A 22,501-nucleotide genomic window follows, 5' to 3' on the forward strand; every position below is an offset into this window, starting at 1 on the left:
CTATCTGTAGAGTGACTGACTTTGCTAGGAGCTGCAGAAACTTTAAGACAGAGTGAATCATTATTGGGATTAGAAGATACTCAGTAAGAATGCCTCCTTTTCCCTGCTTGAGTTTAAATACAGTAGTGAGATAAGTATTCAAGCAGATGAAAATATTAGCTTTGTTTGCTGGAAAAATCTGGAAGGAAAATACTGTTTCCTGTGGCAATAGTGGGCCTCCTAATCCTGAACTTCAGAATTGGACAAATGTACACACTCAGGCATTGCTGACAACCTCACTTGCCATATCAGGGCTTTTCCTGACAAGTAGAGCAAAGCATTCCCATTGTGTATACAGGAAGATCCCTGAGGGGAAAGAGGGAGATTCACTCCATCTCTGTGAGGAGGAGAAGGGAAGGTCTATGTCAAAAGGAAAACTTTTCCTTCAGAAAGCCTTGAGGAGTAGGGGGCAAGTGTCCATTAGTACATCTCCCTGAGAAAGAGTAGAAATCAAGGATACCAATGACTTATCCACTGAAGAGTGGGATATAGGCCATAAGAGAACCACAAAGTGTTACACAGGCTCAAAAACAAGGCAGTAACATCCAGCTGGTAGTGAGAAAGCATCACGGGAGATTCAGTATTTGAAATGGACCTTAAAGATAGGAAAAATCGAGGGAGAGGGCATTTCTGTTAAAGATGGGACAACAGTGCTCACTTTGGCAGCACATATAATAAAATTGGAACGATATAGAGATTAGCATGGCCCCTGTGCAAGGATGACACACAAATTCGTGAAGCGTTCCATATTTTCAAACGGCAGGACACCTGCACCCCAATGTTTATAGCAGCAATGTCCACAATAGCCAAACTGTGGAAGGAGCCTCGGTGTCCATTGAAAGATGAATGGATAAAGAAACTGTGGTCTATGTACACAATGGAATATTCCTCAGCCATTAGAAACGACAAATACCCACCATTTGCTTCGACGTGGATGGAACTGGAGAGTATTACGCTGAGTGAAGTAAGTCAATCGGAGAAGAACAAACATTATATGGTCTCATTCATTTGGGGAATATAAAAAATAGTGAAAGGGAATAAAGGGGAAAGGAGAGAAGATGAGTGGGAAATATCAGAGAGGGAGACAGAACATGAGAGACTCCTAACTCTGGGAAACGAACAAGGGGTAGTGGAAGGGGAGGTGGGCGGGGGGGGGGGTTGGGGTAATGGAGTGACGGGCTCTGAGGGGGGCACCTGATGGGATGAGCACTGGGTGTTATACCACATGTTGGCAAATCAAACTACAATGAAAAGTATACAAAAAAAAAAAGATGGAACAACATAAGCAAAGGCATGCTGTGCATTTGGGAATGATGCATTTGGCTGGAGCACTAGGTAATATAGGGCAAGTGTCATAAATTCACATGCTTATTGGCACCTAGCCAGGACCAGATGAAGTATAGCACCAATCAGATGAAGGCTATGGTGAACCAGGGCATGTTTCTCAATTTTAAAGGGCACTCACTGCCTAGCTTTGTGTCATGTGGCAATGTAAGCCCAAAGTTGCAAAGCCTATGTAAATGTTAGCAACTAAGTGAAATAAACAGCTGATTCCAAATTTATAAACCATGTGTGGGTCAAAGAAAATTACAAACTAGATCTTCCTTTGTGGGGCCATTCATTTATGCACTCTTGGGGTCAAAAGAATGGAGGGTGATAGGGCTCAAAATATAACCTGATGACACCTGGTAGGGACTGTCAGATGCCAAGCATGAGTTTATATTTCCTCTGTTTCACAATGGTAGATTTTGATAGTGAAAGTAAATTATTGCCTTTGTGAATTAGGAAGGTTCATTCGGGTATAATGTTTAGGCCAGATTGTATAGGAGGGGCCTGGAGCTAGGGAAAGCATTTAGGAGGTTGTTATAAAAATTGAGGTAAAAATCACTCAGTAGAAAGGTAGAAAAGGGAATAGGAAGGAGAGACTAGATAATTAGACGTTATGGCAAAAGACTTCAGATTAACTGATTAGCATAGGGTATCAGGAGAGGAAGAGTAAAAAACCAGCTTATTTCCAATTTTAGACATAGGATTCTCTGAAGAAAGTGTTGTTTAGGGGGGAATAAGATGGTGAATGCAATTTTGTGTACATTCAGTCTAGAATGTCATCAGGACAGAGATGCCAAATGGGTAGTTGGAAGCAGGTGTGAAGTTCTGGAAAAAGATACTGACTAGAATTAGAACTTAGAGAAACATTTGTATAGCAAAGACTGTGTTTCCCCTGATAAAAAGCAGAGAGAAGAGAGCCCAAATTCATAAGGGATGGGAGGAAATAGGAAGAAAGCAAAAGCGGAAGAAGAAAAAAAGAAACCACCACAAATGTGGGAAAATTAACATATTCCATGTCTTTCAATGCTTTATGTTAATGTGTAAAATATATTATGAATATGTATGTGTTTGTATGCATTATCACAATGAATCCATTCCTGGAAGATAACCAAGTAAATTTAAGTGGGTATGCTCGTGCTTACCTCTAAATTTCAGTTGAGAATGATTTAGATATTACTGGTACTCTCTCTGTCTTCTGACCACCTATTCCAAGTGTGGTCAGTGATTTGAAAAATGGGACATGAGAAAAGCTATACTCTCAAACAAAAAATTTACAAACTCTTATTTGGACAAGCCCTTTTAAATATCTTTGATTATCAAATGAATTTCATTTATTCAGCTCCTAGTATGTACTCTAAACATTAAATATTACATTGCAAATGTTATAAAACCCCTAAAAAGTAGGTAGGTGATGTTTTTCCTGTTTTAGAAATTAAGTAAATAAAGGGTTTTGATTTTGTGTTTGTTTTACACTGGATTTCCCGCTAGAAAACAGGAGAATAGAATTCTAACCTACTAGGATTCAAAGCTCATATACATAAACTTAGTGGAATAATAATTGTTTGAAAACTTAAATTTAGTTGATACATCATAATTTAGTTACTTAAAATTTAGAAGGAGACAGTCTTTGCGCTGCGAAAAATATCCTGATCTTGAGTTAAGTTTCTAAATTATGATACTGACACATCCTGGATCATTTATATTAGTAGCGTAGAAAGTCTTGCTTCCTTCTCACCCATGAAAGGGTTCAACCCAAGTCAATGCAAGAACGGAGTGAAGTGTTTATTTTTTAATAAAGAAAGTTATGAAATACACTGAAAATAATTAATCACCTTTTATTTTTTAAAGATTTGATTTATTTATTCATGAGAGACACAGAGAGAGAGAGAGAGAGAATGAGAGAGAGAGAGAGAGAGAGAATGAGAGAGAGAGAGAGAGAGAGAGAGAGAGAGAGAGAGAGAAAGAGAGAGGCAGAGGGAGAAGCAGGCTTCAGGCAGGGAGCCTGACACCGGACTCCATCTAGGGTCTCCAGGATCACGCCCCAGGCTGAAGGCGGCGCTAAACCGCTGAGCCACCCAGGCTGCCCAATTAATCACCTTTTAAGCCTTAGATTGAATTTAGCTTATGCTTTTCATTAAATTTTTATTTTATTTTTTTAAAAGATTTTTTTATTTTGGACGCCTGGGTGGCACAGGGGTTGAGCGTCTGTCTGCCTTTGTCTCAGGGTGTGATCCCGGAGTTCCAGGATCAAGTCCCACATCAGGCTCCCTGCATGGAGCCTGCTTCTCCCTCTGCCTGTGTCTCTGTCTCTCTCTCCCTCTCTCTGTGTCTCTCATGAAATCTTTTTTAAGATTTTTCTCTCTCTTTCTCTGTGTGTGTGTCTCTCATAAAATCTTTTTAAAGATTTTATTTATTTATTTGAGAGAGAGCGAGAGAGAAAGCGTGAGCTAGGGGAGGAGCAGAAGGAGAGGGAGAAGCAGGCTCCCCGGTGAGCAGGAAGCCCTACTGGGGACTCTATCCCAGAACCCTGAGATCACCACCTGAGCTGAAAGCAGCCACTCAACCAACTGAGCTACCCAGATGCCCTGTTTTTCAGTAAAAATTTAAAAAGAAAAAAAAAGCCCCACAGGCTCTACTTCCTTTGTATGTACTCTTTTTGTTCCTCACAAAAAGAATGTATTTAGTACACAGAAGACTCAGACAACCTCCAAGTGAGATAAACCCAAGATTGTAGAGATAAGTGTGAGATGCCAACCTCTGATACTGTAGCTACCATGGGCGTTAAATTTATGTCTGGTCTTCCAGAAATTGTGATTTGGAAATTGCTCCAACATTTTCTTCGGAAACCATACCTTATGGTAAATATTTAGGATGAGAAAACAGAGTCTTGGTTTTAGGGCAAGAAAACAGGTCTTTACAAAGAATAATTGCTTCAGTGAAGGACAAATCATTAGCTGATGATAGTTTCAAAGAAATTTCCTAAGAAGACAAAACCTACTGCCTTTTCTCTAATTCTATGCATGCTTATTAAGCAACTCTCTAATATGTAGTTTAGAGTCCTGAGTAAATCTAGTCACCTAAAAAGTAAGTGCCTTCTCTGGATGATGAATCTTAGATCTAGGAATGGGTATGTTAATTAATGTATTGCAGATCTGATTCACAATCTCTGTGAATTTGGTTGTTATGAGCTGGTACACAGATCCTGATCATTCTGGTCAAATTAATAAATTCAGGATTTGGGTGTTTTTTGTTTTTTTCTTTACTAGAAAATTCACTTCAGTATTTTTGGAAGAATAGTTTACATTTTCAGGATTTCAACAGTGTGGAAGAAGAAAATTCAAAAAGCACCTCAAGTCTCATCACTCATAAATAATATCAAGTGAACATCTTTCTCTGTATATTTGCAGATGGATACAGAACTACTTTTATTGTAGTGGGATCATTCTATGCATGTTGTATCAAAGTTAGTTAACTTAATTTTACACAGATATAAGAAAAATAAGTTTAAATGCAACTGAAGACATTGCTAAAATCCAAATGTTATAAATTGTTAAATATTTTTAAACCTATATTGAGATCCATCTATAGATATATCTCTGAATCTATATCTAGACCTTTTTTTTCCCTAAAAGGGATATTCTTTCCTAATAGATTCCTCTGCAAGAAACTTCTGGTTCTGATCTACAACATTTGTCAGCTTAGAAAAATCTACATGAGTGAACAAAGAAAGCTTCCAGATACAGTCTTTGTTGCAGGGAAAACTTGAGCATAAGTCATAGAGAGAGAGCTCAGGACTTGGATGGTATATATCACTAGTGCTGGCCTCTGCTTCACTCAGTATTCACACAGAGGTTCTCCCCCCATCCCTTCTTCTTCTTCCTTCTTTCTTCTTTTTTAAGATTTATCTATTCAGAGAGGGAGGCAGAGACACAAGCAGGCTCCATGCCGGGAGCCCGACATGGGACTGGTGGGACTGGATCCCGGGTCTCCAGGATCAGGCCCTGGGCTGCAGGCGGCGCTAAACCGCTGCGCCACCGGGGCTGCCCCTCCCCTCATCTTCTAGGACAGTAAGTCACTACATCAAAAGATAATGAACCCTTTCACAGAACCAGTGAGGCTTTATAACAATCTAAAGTGAGCAAAATGTTATGAGAGAAAGAGATTCTTTTTCAAAGCTTTTCAAAAGCAAGCATCCAAATTGCCTGGAGAGCTTGTTAAAGTCTCAGATAAGTCTCCATTTCTGTAGGTCTAGGGTGGGGGGTTGACACGTCATTTCTACCAAGCTCCATGATTGTTGCAACTGAACTGGGTTCACACTTTGAGTATCCTACCATAGAATCACTTGCACTTAGAGTCACCTGGTGAATTTTTGAGAAATATCGTTGTCCAGACTCTACTCCCAGAGATTTTGATCTGGCTGGTTTAGGGTGCCCTCTGAACATAGGACATTTAAAAAACTCTCCAGAGATCCCGATGTGCAGCTAGGTCTGAGAACTACTGTTGTAAGGTTGACAGATTATGAAAAATATTAAGAATATTTTCTTCCCTTCAGAGCTTTATGAATATTATTCCATTGTGTTCTGAGATCACAATTTTTTATCCCTTGTGCATTATTTGCAATTTCTATCTGGATGTCTGAAGATGTTCTTGATTCTTTTTTTTTTTCTTTTGATGTTCTTGATTCTTGAAACTGAATCAGAATATGATTCACTGTGGGTTGTCCTAGATTAAGATTTCTGGGAACATGATATGTTCTTTCAAGGGTCCATATTCAATTCTTTCTGCATTTTTGGAAAATTTTTTAGATTATATCTGAATTCTTACTCTTTCTGTTCCATATTTTTGAATTTTCTACTTCAGGAACAGCAAATATCCTTGAGATCATCTTCAGCTGTTCTAAATATCTGGAGAATTTGAGAATAAGATTGTCGATATTTATCTGTTTTCCTTCTGATTGCTTTAATCCATGAGTTTTTTTTTTTTCTCCCCTAACTGCATTGGCTATTGATGATTTTAGCGGTTTCTTCCACGTCAGTAACTCTGTTTCTAGTGGTATTGCTTTTTTTCCTTGCTGTTTCTAATGGATTCATTCTATAAGGATATTATTTGTGTCTCTAATTTGTTTTCTTAGGTTCACAACCACTCATTATCTAATTCTATGTTCAGAGATGAACAAACTTTTTTTGGTAAAAAACTGGATAGCAAATATTTTAGACTTTCAGGCCATGCAGTTTCTATTGCAATTACTTAATTCTGACATTGTAGCATGAAAGCAGTTATAGATAATCCATAAAATATATGTATATATATATAAAATGGATAAATATGGATATATATTCATAAAAAATATATATATTACTACATTCCAATAAAACTTTATTTACACAAATAGGTCACCAGTTGGTTCATACTCAGTACTATGTGTGGCACATAGTGTTCTTTAATTGTTACATCATTCCTTTTTTCATCCTTAAGAACAGCTCTCAATTCACTGCCTCTGGAGTTAGTTCCCCAGCTTTCCTGAGAGGGATACTTCCTCCACGATCTCAAAGTACTTTGAGGCATATCATGGACATCACCAGATTGACTTAATAATAACTATTTTTAAAATATGTTCACTATATACAGGGCATTGTGCTAAATGCTTTTCTTTTATTATCTAATCAAATCATCCCAACAGCCCAAATTACAAGCCCTATCAATTCATTCTCCCTCCATTCCCCTGAGTGACTATTTATGTACTTCTTTTCTCTTGAAATCACAGGTGTCTGTCCCTAACTTCTCTCACCCTTAGCTTATGACCTTTCTCCTTATTTCATTGAGAAAAAGGAAGCAGTCGGAAGGGCAGTCTCTTATCTATGAACCTGCTTGCCTCTGTTCTCCTACATATGATCTCCATGCTCCTAAGAGCACCATGCTCACTTGTGCACCAAATACATCCCTGTCTCCTCTTGCTCCAGCGACTGAATCTTGAATCATTGGAATTTCTCCTCTTGATCATTGCACCATTGTATAAAATCTTGCTGCAAAATCTCCTGTCTTAAATGTACAAATAAACCTCTTATGATCTGCCACCACATTGCTTTGTTTCCCTTTATAGCAAAACTGTGTCTCCACATCATTCACTCCATCTCCACATCATTGACCCCCTTTCCCTCTTGAATCTACTCTACAGTTAGGCCGTTACCCCCACCATTCCACTAAAACAGCTCTTGTCAAGCTTTCTGGTAACCTCCATGTAGCCACAACCTTAGCCAGTGAAAATTTTCAGTCTTTATGTTATGTGACCCATCAAGCAGCATTTGACACAGTTGGTCTCTCCCTCTTCCCTGAGGAAGTTGCCAGAGTACCATTCTTTGTGAATCTTCCTCCTACCTTTCTAGCCACTTCTTCTAATCTCCTTAACAAAGTCATACATCTAACAAAGTGGCATATCTAAGATTTGAACCCTCAAAGGCAGAAACTACCTCTTGTCAATTTCTGTGTCCCTAGTACCTGACACTGTGCCCAGCATATAGTGGGAACTGAGAACCATCTTTATCATGAGAAAGAACATCAGCACTAGAGGTCAGTTGGTGATGAGCTGGCTCAAAGCAGAGACACTTGTCACAGAGGGAGAGAGGACCAACTAATGGACTTTCTGAGGATTGGGGAACAAGTGGGAGATTCAGACAGGTGAATGGCAAACTGTGGTTAGGACTTGATGGAAGGAAATTTGGTCTAGTCTTTCAGGCACTGTCTTCAAAGGCTAGCAGCATGGAGCTGAGGGATCTGGGTGGCACAGTAGAGTATCCACTACCCCTTTACAAAGAGATAACCAAAGTATCAGATAGGGAATGAAGATGGGCAACTGAGAAGGGAGAAGATGACTGGACCATGCACAGGTAAGGCTCCTGCTAGGAGACTGTTCAAATGAAGAGACTTCATGGTCAACCTCAAAGAAACAGACAAGATCGTGAAGTACCCAGACATAACCAGCAGTGGAAGGCTGTTAGCACCCTTATGACTGAAGGGCTCAGGGAGCTGAGCTGTAAAAGAACAACTGTCTGGCAGGAACCATAGCCACGAGGGATGCAGGAAAGTGCACCATGGCAGCAGGTAAGTCCCCAACCTGTTTTTACTACCACTCGCCACCTCCTGCCAGTGCCTCCCTCAGTTAAACCCAGTTGAAAGTCTTTGGCAGTGGAGCCAAAATGAGGCATTCTTTAGTATGAGGCATACCAAGAAGGAGTCAGCTTCTTGGTATAGAGCAGGGTAAAAAGAGAGTGGATTTGAGATAAGCAAATGGGGAACAACCAGCAAAGACCAGAAGTTAAAAACAGTGCAGGGATTACAACCAGGGACAAAGGTTGAGATGCTGCTCCACCCTGCCTTCCAGACTTTTCTATTGACCAAGACTGAGTCCGGCCTAGAGTCTGGGAGTGAGGCTGAGTTTTGCCTGGGTTCTCTGATATGAGGCTTGGGTCTAAAGCATGGGGATAAGGTTGAATAAAGGATAGTGAAAGGATAGAGAGACTGAGGAAAAGAAGGTGTGGAGAGTAATGTAAAGCCCAGGAAATCAACAAACCCCACAGAATTCAGAGGCCATTTGACCTTGCCTCCACTCCCACCAAGCTCTGGAGTTTTTGTTTGGTCTCCAACTAAGGTCTCTAACAGAAGGATCAGATAGAGGACCATATCTTCCTTCCAGATGCATTTGAAGAAGTAAATTTGGGAAGGAAGCTTGAATATACCATGCAGCCTGAAAAATCTGATGTAGAGAGGGGAAGAAGAGACAGGAATGCTTTAAAGTGAGGGAATTGGACTGGATAGGGAGGGTGTTGGGGTGTGCAGCTGTGCTCCATTATTATAAAAACACTTAGCAGTATCTCATAATGAACACATATGAAGGCCAAATGATGGCAGCAAATATTTTTTCCTCTTTCTACAGAGTCAGCTTGAATCAGGCATCTGGGGATTCACCCCTCCTTGGTCTCCTCCATCTTTATTTTAAGCCCCTCTAGCCTACTTTTCCTCATCCATCTTGGCTCCCTCTTGGTAATAAGAGGTCAAGGCTCTGGAGATGACATTTCCTAAGAAGATGAGAAGGTGGCAGCTAATAAACAGTCATCTTTAAAGGTAGACTTGGTCTTTTAGATTTGTCACAGTGGAACACCTTCAAGACAAACACACATCCCTCCTGGTAAATATGGCCACTCCCATAACACTGCTTTGATGTGTTATTCAGGTTAGGCTCTCTTCCCACCAGGAGTAAGGCCAGGAATGAAGGACCGGGTGAAGGCGACGAAAGCCCTGTTCTTCCACGCTGAGAATAATAATAATAACTATTATACTAGCAGCTAATTATTGAGCAGTGGCTTACATATCAAGTGGCTGCTTTATGCTGGGTACATATTAGAGGCTGTGGTGGATTAAATGGTGTCTGCCCCCTTCCTCCTAAAGGTAATCCATGGAATCACTGGAAGCTGTGAATATGACCTTATTTGGGAAAAGGGTCTTTGCAGATGCCATTAAGTTAAGGCTCTTGAAACCAAATTATCCTGGATTATCCAAATGGACCCTAAATCTAATGACAAGTGTCCTTATAAAAGACACTGAGACACAGGAGAAGAGGATGAGACTATGTGAAGATAGGAGCAAAGACTATGTGAAGATAGGAGCAAAGATAACAAACAATGGCTGTTCTTGCTTTGTGGGCCTACAACTCCAAGAAGCTGTAAGAAGCAAGGAGGGATTCTCCCCTAGAGCCTTTGGAGGGAGGGTGGCCCTCGAACACCTTGATTTTAATTTTCTGAACTATGAAAGGATAAACTCTTGCAGTTTTAAGCTATCCAGTTTGTGGTAATTTGTTTCAGTGGCCCTAGGAATCTAAACAAATGCTCTGCATGCTTTATTTCTAATCCCCACCATGACCGGCAAGGTGAAAGTATTGTTTTCTCATTTTATAGACAAAGAAATTGTGAGTTAGTAACTTCCCCAAGTTCCCATTGCTTATAAATTGCAGAGCTAGGGTTTGAACCTAGGCTCACCTGGCTCCCAAGTCCCTGATCTCTCCATCACAGTATGTCTTCTTTGAATATCATCACTAAAATCCTTCCAGCTCAAAAAGTTCTCTACTGTATTTCTGGCTTGTGGCCAGGTCCTTGCTTCTTCCACTCAGACTCACTCATGAACAAAATGTAATTGATGGGCCATTTGTTTTGACCACTGGATTAGAGCTGTGGATAGAAATTTGATTATCACTAATTCCTCCTTCCTCATCCCATTTAGGGACTGAAACTTCAAGGGAGGGGAAATCTAGCTTCCTATTCTTTGAAAATAAATAGACATATTGTAGAATCCTAAGTAATAATTTAAAATTTTAATAATAACTGACTTCTGTACAGTGACTTATGGATTACAAAACCCTTTCATTCACACAATTCCATGAGAGCTTTGAAAGATGAGATTACACAGGAACATTACATATGGATGATTTCATGGATGATGACAAAAGAGGGTTTCCGAAGCGAATGGCTCCCTGACTGCCACATGGTTACTGAGAGGTAGCTTGCCATAAGCACCCTGTCATCAGGAACAGTTTATAAACCTCCTTTATGTCCATCAGAGATTCATATAATGAGCTATCTAATCTTTTTTTTTAATATTTTTTTCTTTATTTATTTATGATAGTCACACAGGGAGAGAGAGAGGCAGAGACATAGGCAGAGGGAGAAGCAGGCTCCATGCACCGGGAGCCCGACATGGGATTCGATCCCGGGTCTCCAGGATCGCGCCCCGGGCCAAAGGCAGGCGCCAAACCGCTGCGCCACCCAGGGATCCCTGAGCTATCTAATCTTAAGTACTTAGTATGTATTTAGTTTTTCTATCTGGGTTTTTCTCTTTTAAATATAAGAAAGGAAGCAGTGCCTGGCTGATTCAGTCAGTAGAGCATGTGACTCTGCATCTCAGGGTTGTAAGGTTAAGCCCCATGTTGGATATAGAGGTTACTTAAAAATAAAATCTTACTATACTGCGGTAAGAGGGGAAATAAGTTGGCAGCATAGTGTAGTAAGAGGACCCTAGGCTCATCTTGTCACACAAACACAACTAGATAACTATCAAATCATTGTAAATATGCCAGAAATCAAGCTGAAAACTGATGGAACAAATTCCACAACTAAAGGGAGAGAAGAGACCACATGGAAGAAGATAGGAAGTGCAGAGATGTGGTTGGGGAAGAAATGTATCATGCATGCTGAGGAGGGGAGGGAGCCCTGATCATAGAGAGAGTGGCATACATAGAGATATACACAAGGAGAACACTTCCCCAAAGCCACTGGCTGGGAAAATGAAAGCGACTAATTTTCATGAGTTCCTGCAATCAGCAGGGCTTACAGACTGAAGTTTTAAAGGTCAGTGGGCTTAGCTGGGATAGAGACCTGGAACCACTGCCCTACCTCTGGAAAGAAGGTAGGCAGGCAAGCATCCTTGGGATAGATGGTGTAGAGACAGTAATCTGAAGAATGCTTGGGGCCCACAGCCGGGAGATTATTCACTCTTCTTGGAGCATGTCCCTCCACAGAGGGTATTCACAGAGACACCTTTCCAGGGACAAAGGAGCTGGAGGGTGCCATTTCCCTCACTTGTCCCTCAGCATAAACATAGAGCCACCTGTGGGAAGCAGTGCAGTGCTGATACTTGCTACCTAAGCCCCTTAATCAAGTCCTACACCCCTGTGCTCTGGTGGTGTCACCCTTTTTGGTCAAGTTTGCCTCAGTCCCAGCACATCAGGCCCCTCCCCCAGTAGACCAGCAGAAACCCCTCCCACACCATGTCTCCCAACCAGAAAGTTCTGCAGGGCCTCAGTTCTAGTGGAAGTAGTATCAGGTCTCATTTAACAAGCAGGCCAGAGAATACCTAATTAAAACTTGCTACATTCTGGCCAAGGACCAAACACTGCCCACTGCAGGCAAGGGGAGCCTCTGCAGATGACTGGCCTGAAGGATAAAGCAGTCAAAACACAGAAGCAGAGTGCACACCGCACACACCAGAGACACTCCCTGAAAGGGCCAGGCCCTGGACACGACCTCTTTCATAAAGCCATTACTTTCAGGAGAGGAAACATAATAGACTTTTCTAACACAGAGAAGAAGACAGAGACTTAGACATAATGCTAAGATGGAGGAATTCATTCCAAAGGAAAGAACAAAATAAGGTCACAGCCAGAGATCTAAGTGAAACAGATATAAGTAATGTGCCTGATGGAGAATTTAAAGCAACAATCATAAGGATACTCCCTGGGCTTTAGAAAAGAATAGAGCACTTCAGGGAATCCCTTACTGCAGAAATAAAAGAGTTAAAAAAGCAGTCCAGAAATGAAGAATACAATAACTGAGATTTAAAAGAGGCTTGCTGTGATGAACACAAGGATGGAAGAAGCCGAGGAACAAACAAGTGATATAGAAGATAAAATAATGAAGCTGAACAAAAGAGAGAAGAATTATGCAACATGAGAATAGACTTAGGGAACTCAGTGACTCTATAAAACATATTAACATTTGTATTATAGGAGCTCCAGAAGAAAAGAGAGAAAAGGGAGCAGAAAATTTATTTGAGGAAATAATAACTGAAAAATTCTCTAATCTGGGGAAGGAAACAGACATCCAGATCCAGGAGACACAGAGAACTCCTATCAAAATGAACAAAAGCAGGCCAACACCAAGACATATTGTAATTTAATTTGCAAAATATACCAATAAAAAATCTTAAAAGCAGTAAGACAAAAGAACCCCCTAACTGACAAGGAAAGATCCATAAGTTTAGCAGCAGATCTCTCCACAGAAACTTGGCAAGCCAGAAGGGAGTGACATGATATATTCAATGTGCTGAATAGGAAAAATCTGTAGCCAAGAATACTCTATCCAGCAAGGCTATCATTCAGGATAGAAGTAGAGAGAAGTAGAAGGAGAGATAAAGAGTTTCCCAGACAAACAAAAACAAGGATTTCATGACCACTAAACCAGCCCTGCAAGAAATATTAAAGGGGACTCATTGAGTGGAAAGAAAAGAGACCAAAAGTGGCAAAGACTAGAAAGGGAGAGAGAAAATATCCAAAAACAATGACCAAACAAATAATAAAATGGCATTAAATACTTATCTATCAATAATTACTCTGAAGGTTAATGGATTAAATGCTTCAATCAAAAAACAGATGGTGTCAGAATGGATTAAAAAAAAAAGCCCAAGACTCATCTATATATACTCTGTCATTTTAGACCTAAGGACACCTGCAGATTGAAAATGAGGGGATGGAGAAACATTTATCATGCAGATGGATGTCAAAAGAAAGCTGAAATAGCAATACTTATATTGGAAAACTAGACTTTAAGCCAAAGACTGTAACAAGAGATGAAGAAGGGCGCTATATCATAAAGAGGGCAATCTGACAAGAAGATCTAACAATTGTAAATATTTATGCTCCCAACACAGAAGCACCCAAATATATAAAACAATTAATAGCAAACATAAGGGAATTAATTGATTAATATACAATAAGAGTAGGGGACTTTAATATCACACATCAATGGACAGACCATCTAAGCAGAAAATCACCAAGGAAACAATGGCTTTGAATGTACACTGAACCAGATGGACTTCACAGATATATTCAGAACATTTTCCTGGGGTACCTGGGTGGCTCAGTCAGTTAAGTGTCTGCCTTCTGCTTAGGTCATAGTCCTAGAGTCCTGGATGGAGTGCTGCATTGTGCTCCCTGCCCTGCTTCTCCCTTTCCATCTGCTACTCCCCCTGTTTGTGCTCTCTCTCTCTCTCAAATAAATAAATAAACTCTAAAAAAAAAAAAGAACATTCTCCTAAAGCAGCAGAATACACATTTTTTTCAAGTGCACATGGGACATTCTCCAGAATAGATCACATCCTAGGTCACAAATCAGGCCTCAACAAGTACAAAAGGATTGAGATCATACCATGCATATTTTCTGACCACAATGCTGTGAAACTTGAAGTCAACCACAAGAAAAAATTTTGGAAAGATCACAAATACATGGAGGTTAAACAACATCCTACTAAACAATGAATGGGTCAGTTAGGACATCAAAGAAGAAATTTTAAAAAATACATGGAAATAAATGAAAATGAAAACAATGGTCTGAAACCTTTGGGTACAGCAAAAGTGATTTTAAGAGGGAAGTATATGGCAAGACAAGCCTACCTCAAGAAGCAAGAAAAATCTCAAACTACCTAATTTTACACCTGAGGAGCTAAACAATAAAAAAAGTGAAGCATAAAGCCTGCAGAAGAAGGGAAATAATAAAGTTTAGAGCAGAAATAAATGACACAGAAACTAAAAAAACCCGAATAGAACAGATCAATGAAACCAGGAGCTGGTTCTTTGAAACAATTAGTAAAATTGATAAACCCCTACCTAGATTTATCAAAAAATCATGAGGGGCAGCTCCCGTGGCGCAGCAGTTTAGCACCGCCTGCAGCCCAGGGCGTGATCCTGGAGACCCTGGATCGAGTCCCACATCAGGCTCTCTGCATGGAGCCTGCTTCTCCCTCTGCCTGTGTCTCTGCCTCTCTCTCTCTCTGCATCTCTATGAATAAATAAATAAAATCTTAAAAAAAAATCATGAGAAAGGACCCAAAGAAATGAAATCACAAATGAGAGGTAAAGTAACAACCAACATCACAGAAATACAAACAATTACAAGAGAATATTATGAAAAACTATATGCCAACAAATTGACAATCTGGAAGAAATGGATAAATATAAATAGATAAACTACAAAAAACTATAAATAGATAAACTACAAAAAATAGAAAAGTTGAACAGACCGATAACCAGCAAAGAAATTATATCAGTAATAAAAAAATATCCCAATAAACAAATATCTAGGGCCAGATGGGTTCACAGGTGAATTCTACCAAACATTTAAATAGTTAATACCTATTCTTCTCACACTATTCCAAAAAATAGAAATGGAAGGAAAACTTCAAATTCATTCTATGAGGCCAACATTACCATGATACCAAAAACTGACTCCACTGAAAAAGAGAACGATAGGCCAATATCTATGATGAACACAAATGCAAAAATTCTCAATAAAATATTAGCAAACTGAATCCAATTACATTGAAAGAATCATTCGCCACAATACATGTGGGATTTATTCCTGGGCTGCAAGAGTTGTTCAATATTTGCAAATCAATCAACATGATACATCACATTAATAAAGAAAAGAACCATATGATCCTCTCAATAGATGCAGAAAAAGCATTTGACAAAGTACAATATCCATTCATGATAAAAATCTTCAACAAAGTAGGGTCAGAGGGAACATACCTCAATATCATGAAGGCTGTATAGGAAAAACCTACAGCTAATATCCTCAATGGGAAAAAAATGAGAGATTTTCCTCTATGGTAAGAAATAAGACAAGGATGTCCACTCTCACCATTGTTATTTAACTTAGTGCTAGAAGCCCTAGTTGTAGCAGTCAGACAATAAAAAGAAATACAAGGCATCCAAATCAGCAAGGAAGAAATAATAATTTCACTATTTGCAGATGATATTATACCTGGAAGTCTCCACCAAAATACTGCTGGAACTTATACACAAATTCAGTAAAGTCACAGGATACAAAATCTATATACAGAAATCTGTTGCATTTCTATACACTAATAATAAAGCAGCAGAAAGAGAAGCCAAGGAATCTATCCCATTTATAATTGTGCCAAAAAACATAAGATACCTAGGAATAAGCCCCACTGAAGAGATAAAAGATCTATATTCTGAATATTATAGAACACTGATGAAAGAAATTGAAGATGACACAAAGAAATGGAAAAACATTCCATGCACATGGGTTAGAAGAACAAATACTGTTAAAATGTCAATATTACCCAAAGCAATCTACACATTTAATGCAATCCCTATCAAAATACCAGCAGCATTTTTCACAGAGCTAGAACAAAAATCCTAAAATTTGTATGGAACCACAAAAGACCCCGCATAGCCAAAACAATCTCGAAAAAGAAACACAAAGCTGGAGTCCTCACAATTCTGGACTTCAAATTATATTACAAAGCTGTTGTGATCAAGGCAGTATGGTACTGGCACAAAAATAGACACATAGATCAATGGAACAAAATAGGAAACCCAGAAATGAACACAACAACTATATGGTCAACTAACTTTCAACAAAACAGGAAAGAATATCCAATGGAAAAAAGACAGTCTCTTCAATAAATGGTGTTGGCAATACTGGAAAGCAACATGCAAAAGAATGAAACTGTACCACTTTCTTACACCATATGCAAAAATAAATTAAAAATGGATGAAAACCTAAATGTGAGACAGGAAACCATTAAAATCCTAATAGGCAGTAACCTCTTTGACATCAGCCATAGCAACTTCTTACTAGATATGTCCATCCTGAGGGAAGGGAAACAAAACCAAAAATGAACTATTGAGACTTTATAAAAATAAAGAGCTTTTTCACAGAGAAGAAAATAATCAACAAAACTAAAAGGCAGCCTATGGAATGGGAGAAAATATTTGTAAATGACATATCTAATAAAGGGTTAGTATCCAAAATATTTAAAGACTTATAAAACACCCAAAAGCCAAATAATCCAGTTTAAAAAATGGGCAAAATATATGAATAGACATTTTTCCAAAGAAGACAAATAGTTGGCCAATAGACACACGACAAAATAGTCAACATCACTCATCATCACGGAAATACATATCAAAACCACAATGAGCTATCACCTCACACCGGTCAGAATGGCTAAAATTAACAACACAGAAAACAACAGGTGTTGGCGAGGATGTGGAGAAGGGGGAACTCTGTTACAAAGTTGGTGGGAATGCCAACTGGGGAGTAGCCACTCTGGAAAACAGTATGGAGGTTCCTTAGAAAGGTTAAAAATAGAACTATGTGACGATCCGGCAATTGTACTAGTAGGTTATTTGCCCAAAGGATACAAAAGTACAGATTTGAAGGGGTACGTACACCCCAGTGTTTATAGCAGCAGCAGCAATAGTCAAATTATGGAAACAACCCAAATGTCTCTCAACTGATGAATGAATAAAGATGTGGTATATGCACATCTTCTTTAGATAGGTACACACCCAATGGAATATTAATCAGCCATAAAAAAGAATGAAATCTTGCCATTTGCAATGATGTGGATAGAGCTAGAGAATATTACGCTAAGCGAAATAAGTCAGTCAGAGAAAGACAAATACCAAAAGATTTCACTCATATGTGGAATTTAAGAAACAAAGCAGATGAACAAAAACAGAGAGGGAGGCAAATCGTAAGAGACTCTTAACTAGAGGAACAAACTGAGTGTTCCTGGAGGGGAGGTGGGCAGAGGGATGAGGTAACTGAGTCATGGTCATTAAGAAGCACACTTGATGTAATGAGCACTGGGTGTTACATGCAACTGAGAATCACTAAATTCTATCTCTAAAACTAGTTAACTAGTTAATTAAATTGAATTTAAACAAGAAATTTTGTAAAAACCAGACTCTTAACTACAGAGAAAGAACTGATGTTTACCAGAGGGGAGGCAGGTTGGGGGATGGATGAGATAGGTGATGGGATTAAGGAAAGCACTTGTAATGAGCATTAAGTGATGTATGGAGAAATTGAATCACTAAATTGTACACCTGAAACTAATATTATATTTTATGTTAACTAACTATAATTTAAATAAAAAGTAAAACTAAATTAAACATTTTTTTTTAATGTCAGAAGCAATTGCCAACTGGAATTATAAGGAGCTTGTTCCTCTTTGAATGAGTTTGGGATGTTGAATAAATGGCTGATGTCAGTAGACAGCCCAAGTCAGAGGAAAGCTAAACTAAGACTGCTTTAGAATAAATATTTGTGATTCTTCAAGCAGTTCTTTCCTCTTAATGTATGGCTTTTTCAAAATACTTATGGTCTGTACCCTGACTGATGTCTATGTTTAAAGAAGTATGGAAATTGCCACTGGTACCTGGTGATTTAACCAAGGTATTCAGCTAAACACAGAAAGCATATGAGTGCTCAGTTGTGGGCATGATTCCTTTCCTGGGAATGCAAGTTGATATCTACACAAAACAGCAGTAAGGAGACACATTAAAAGTGTTTTGCTTTGTGCTGTGTTTTTATCTGAAACTAAAGAGATAGCAGTGTGTAATTTTTCTACAACTCTATAAGCCTGGGTGTAATCTGAGACAATGAGCACATGAACAGAGGCCAAAAACCTATCTTGCAAAAACTGGATCTGGTGAAATAATGCCTCAGGGGACCTCATTCTAAAACTGATAATTTCTGAGGTAGGTGACAAGGCTTATAGTCCATGCTTATGGGGTGTTGTTTTGGCACCAGCCACAAAAGAAGAAAAGACAAGACACCTCTGGCTTATGACGAGTCAATTTCACTTAATGTAAATATATTTTAGCAGATTAAGTATATTCACAAGTTGATTTACACATTAGAAAGTTTGGCACACATGCTTGAAACAGATTCTGACAACTATCTCTTCCCACCACTACAGATCTTGTTTGTATGGTCTTTTTGTGTGTTTGGTGAAATACACATAACAGAACATTTACCACCTTAATCGCTTTTAAAAGATTTTATTTATTTATTTATTTATTTATTTATTTATTTATTTATTTGAGAGAGAGTGAGAGAGAGAGAGAGCACGAGAGGAGAGAGGGTCACAAGGAGAAGCAGGCTTCCCACTGAGCAGGGAGCATGATGCGGGGCTCATTCCCTGGACCCGAGACCATAACCTGAACTGACGGCAGACTCTGTTTAACTGTGTGAGCCACCCACGTGCCCCACCTTAATCATTTTTATGTGCACAATTCGGTGACACTAAGTACATTCTCATTGACAGTCTTAAATTCTGTTGTTTTGTTCAAGACTAACTTCCTTTCTTCCCTCCTACTTTACTTTTCTCTTCTTGGCTTGACACCTACCGTCCCAACACAAAGGCAAAAAATTCTGAAGATTTGTACAAAAGAGGACAAAGAATGATCCACATGGCACCCACAGCAGGAGAGCACAGCAAAAACACAAGTCATGGAGTGAACTGGGGATTATTTTCTATTGCCATGGTAAGAGGCTCCCTCTTCTGGGCTGGGGTACAGTGATGGGCCGGGCAGTAGTGGGAGGAGGGAAGATACTAACCTCCCAGGACAGAGGGGAAGGAATTTCTATTTCTAAGGTCAGGTCTTACCCTAATCCTGGAGAGGTCAGTCAGGTGTTTTTATGCATCAGAATCCTTCTGTTGCTAAACTCTAGCTGATGCCTATCAGGTTCTACAGTGGCAGAGGAGGAATGAGCTCTTTTGCCTTGTGGAGGACTCTGACCCAAACAGGTGAGAAGAAAGAACAAAAAGTTCTCTGTGTCCTGAGGGTCAGATGTGTGAGGGTCAAATGTCCCAACGTGACACCTGAGAGTCGGCATAGGTCCCAAGCCATTTGGGCTGGTGGATGCTTGTACTGGTGCCTAAAAAGAGTGGTTACTAGAAGATCCAATTATCTCAATTCCACAGCTTGTGGAAAGAATGGAATTATCATGACTTCAACAACAACAGCAACTGGTCTTAGGGAAGGAGTTGCAAGCTCTCAGGGAAATGTAGGGACTCTGGTATTGCTTGTACAGACTAGATAAGGCTAAGGACAAAGAGAATTCCAGTCATACTAAGATTAAAATTCAACACCCAGTGGTAAAATGGCAAGCCTATGCTTTGGACATGGGGCCCCCTAAGTGGGGAACAAGATATTCCTGTTATAATGTAGTTTGAACCTCGTGAATTCCTGTGAAAGCCATAATAGCTCAAGGAGTCTTTCTTATAATTTGGCAACATTACAGAGAATTTAGTAGAAGTTATAGATGGCCTTGGGTGAGCGTCTTCATCTAAGTGTACAGTTTCTGCTTATAGAGAGATTATTTAAACCAACTCAACAGCCAGGGAGCAAGGCATTGCAGCAGACATTTAAAAGTAAGCTGGATACAGCTCTTGCCTTCAAGGATTTTCACACTGGTGTGGATGAGTGAGTGTGTATAATGACATGGCATACATATTGTAAACTAATGTAAACGCACGGCACCGAATTTAAGACTTCATTTCTGGTATGGAGGGTATATGAAGCTGTAAGTAAAATGAAGTCATGAAGAAATCTATAAGGAAAACTACTAATTAATCAATTTATTTCAGTATACATCGAGCTCACGTGCACCACACACTGGATTAGTCACTGGAAACCCAAAGGAGAATGAGCACAGTTCCTGGCTTAGAGGGTCTGATCTACAATAACAGGAAAGTGACAGCCACTGGCCGTACAGGACAAGAAGAGGCATTGGATCCCCTGCATCTTCACACCTCTTTCTTGGGTGGAACTTTCAGGATTGCTGGGACACTGGAACAGTCTGTAACTGAAGTCACTGAGGGAGCAGCAGGTCAGGGTCTGCAGTGTTTTCGTGGGCAGGGGAAACAAGGGCAAACGAGGCCAGGGCCCTGAAGGGCGGAGGAAGGAAGAGGAGGGAAGGTGATCCACCAAGAGTCTGGCCACATCCCCCCAGCTGTCTCAGGGAGGGCTCTGCTGTGGCTGACCCTTGTAGCTAAGGTTCTCTAAGATGGCATGGTTAAAGCTGCAGTGTTCGAAGTTGCCTGCCATGTACCAACCCTTCGGCTGTACTTATATGCACCTTCCTGTTTCTTTGCAAGTTTATCACAGTCCAGCTTGCCCATGACCTGGGAAGACCAAGAGGGTGTGGCTATAGCTTGAAGATCCAACCCAAGGGTCAGGGAGGTGGCCTTGCAGTCCAGACAGGAACCCCACATGGCCTGCTAAGTGCCACATCGATTGCTTTCCGAGCAGTTGTGGATGTGGAGCATCATGGACCTGCCAGCAGCATGGTGAATATTGTTACCCAGCAGGATGGAGTTTGAAATTCACGGTAGAATCCAAGTTAACCGTGTGGGCTCTGATGCCCATCTGCCGGGGGTCAAATCCCCACCCTGAAACTCGCTAGCTGTTTAGTTGTGGTCCGGTTTCTCTGTCTCCCCAAGTGTCATCTGGAAACCGGAGTTGCAAAAACAACACCTACTTCTTTGGGGGGTATTGGGAGTTAAGTGAAATAACGTATGTAAAGTTTTTAACACGGTGGCTACCACATGGTGTTTGATTCTGTTACTTTAATCCTTCAGGATGGTTCCCACCTCTCAGGGGTTGAGCAAAACCCATGGAGTGACGAAGTGGTGTGGGAAATAGAAGCACTGTGTGAATAGTACCGTAACACGAGGAGGACACATCAGCCACTTCCCCCTTCTATACCCTTGTACTGGAAGGGGGTGAGTGGGATACAATTACCAATTCCTGGCTTTCTTTTCTGTCTTAGCAGGAAGGGTATAATTTTAATAAGATGAAAGAAGGCTTGCAGGCTCCTGACAACAAAGAAAATCACAAGCTACCGCTGTGTGTCTGCACTTTCTCTGCATCTTCTTAAGGATCAGATTAAAGAATCTGCAGTGAAAGGATGACTCTGATGCCCTCCCCTGAGACCTGGCTTTCCCTTTTGGGGGTGTGGGATGGGAGGGGAACCCAGATGGAGTCTTCTTTCTAGAATGGCTGATGTTAAGGTGGGGGTGGGGGTGGGAGTGTGTTCAGCAACACTTTTCGGAGCACTCCTGGGCTCTGACACACCAGGGTGCAAGCTCTGAATCCTTATATCACATGGTGACAGTTTATAATTCTGCCTCAGGGGAAAATTAGTACGTTTTTGAAAGATAATAAGTAAATGCTCATATCAGAGTTTAAACGTTGATGCCTATTCTCTGAAATAAACTTTTACACTGGCCCCTTCTTTTCCCCCCTTTACTTTCCAAATAAAGGACACCAATTTCGAATATTTGATTCAGGAAAACAGCACACAATCTAGGATTCCCTTCCACACACTCCCCTTGCCAGCCCCATAATGGTTTTCTCCTACTTCCCGGTGGTTTTGTCTTTATTCACAGTCCTAATGTCCAATACTCAACATTGGCATAAGCAAAGACATCATATATGAATCTTGCATTTAAAATCATCAAGCAAAAAAATAAAAAATAAAAAAAT

General features: G+C 40.0%; 1 non-coding gene across 1 annotated transcript; it reads left to right on the plus strand.

Annotated features, from left to right (window-relative positions):
- Positions 1-689: 689 nt before the first annotated feature.
- On the plus strand, positions 690-793 carry LOC129505430 (U6 spliceosomal RNA). The gene has a single exon (XR_008663525.1). It is a non-coding gene; the product is annotated as a U6 spliceosomal RNA (small nuclear RNA).
- Positions 794-22,501: the final 21,708 nt, after the last annotated feature.

This window comes from Nyctereutes procyonoides, unplaced genomic scaffold (genome assembly GCF_905146905.1).
Source record: "Nyctereutes procyonoides isolate TBG_1078 unplaced genomic scaffold, NYPRO_anot_genome, whole genome shotgun sequence".
In the NCBI taxonomy this organism is placed as follows: Eukaryota; Metazoa; Chordata; class Mammalia; order Carnivora; family Canidae; genus Nyctereutes; species Nyctereutes procyonoides.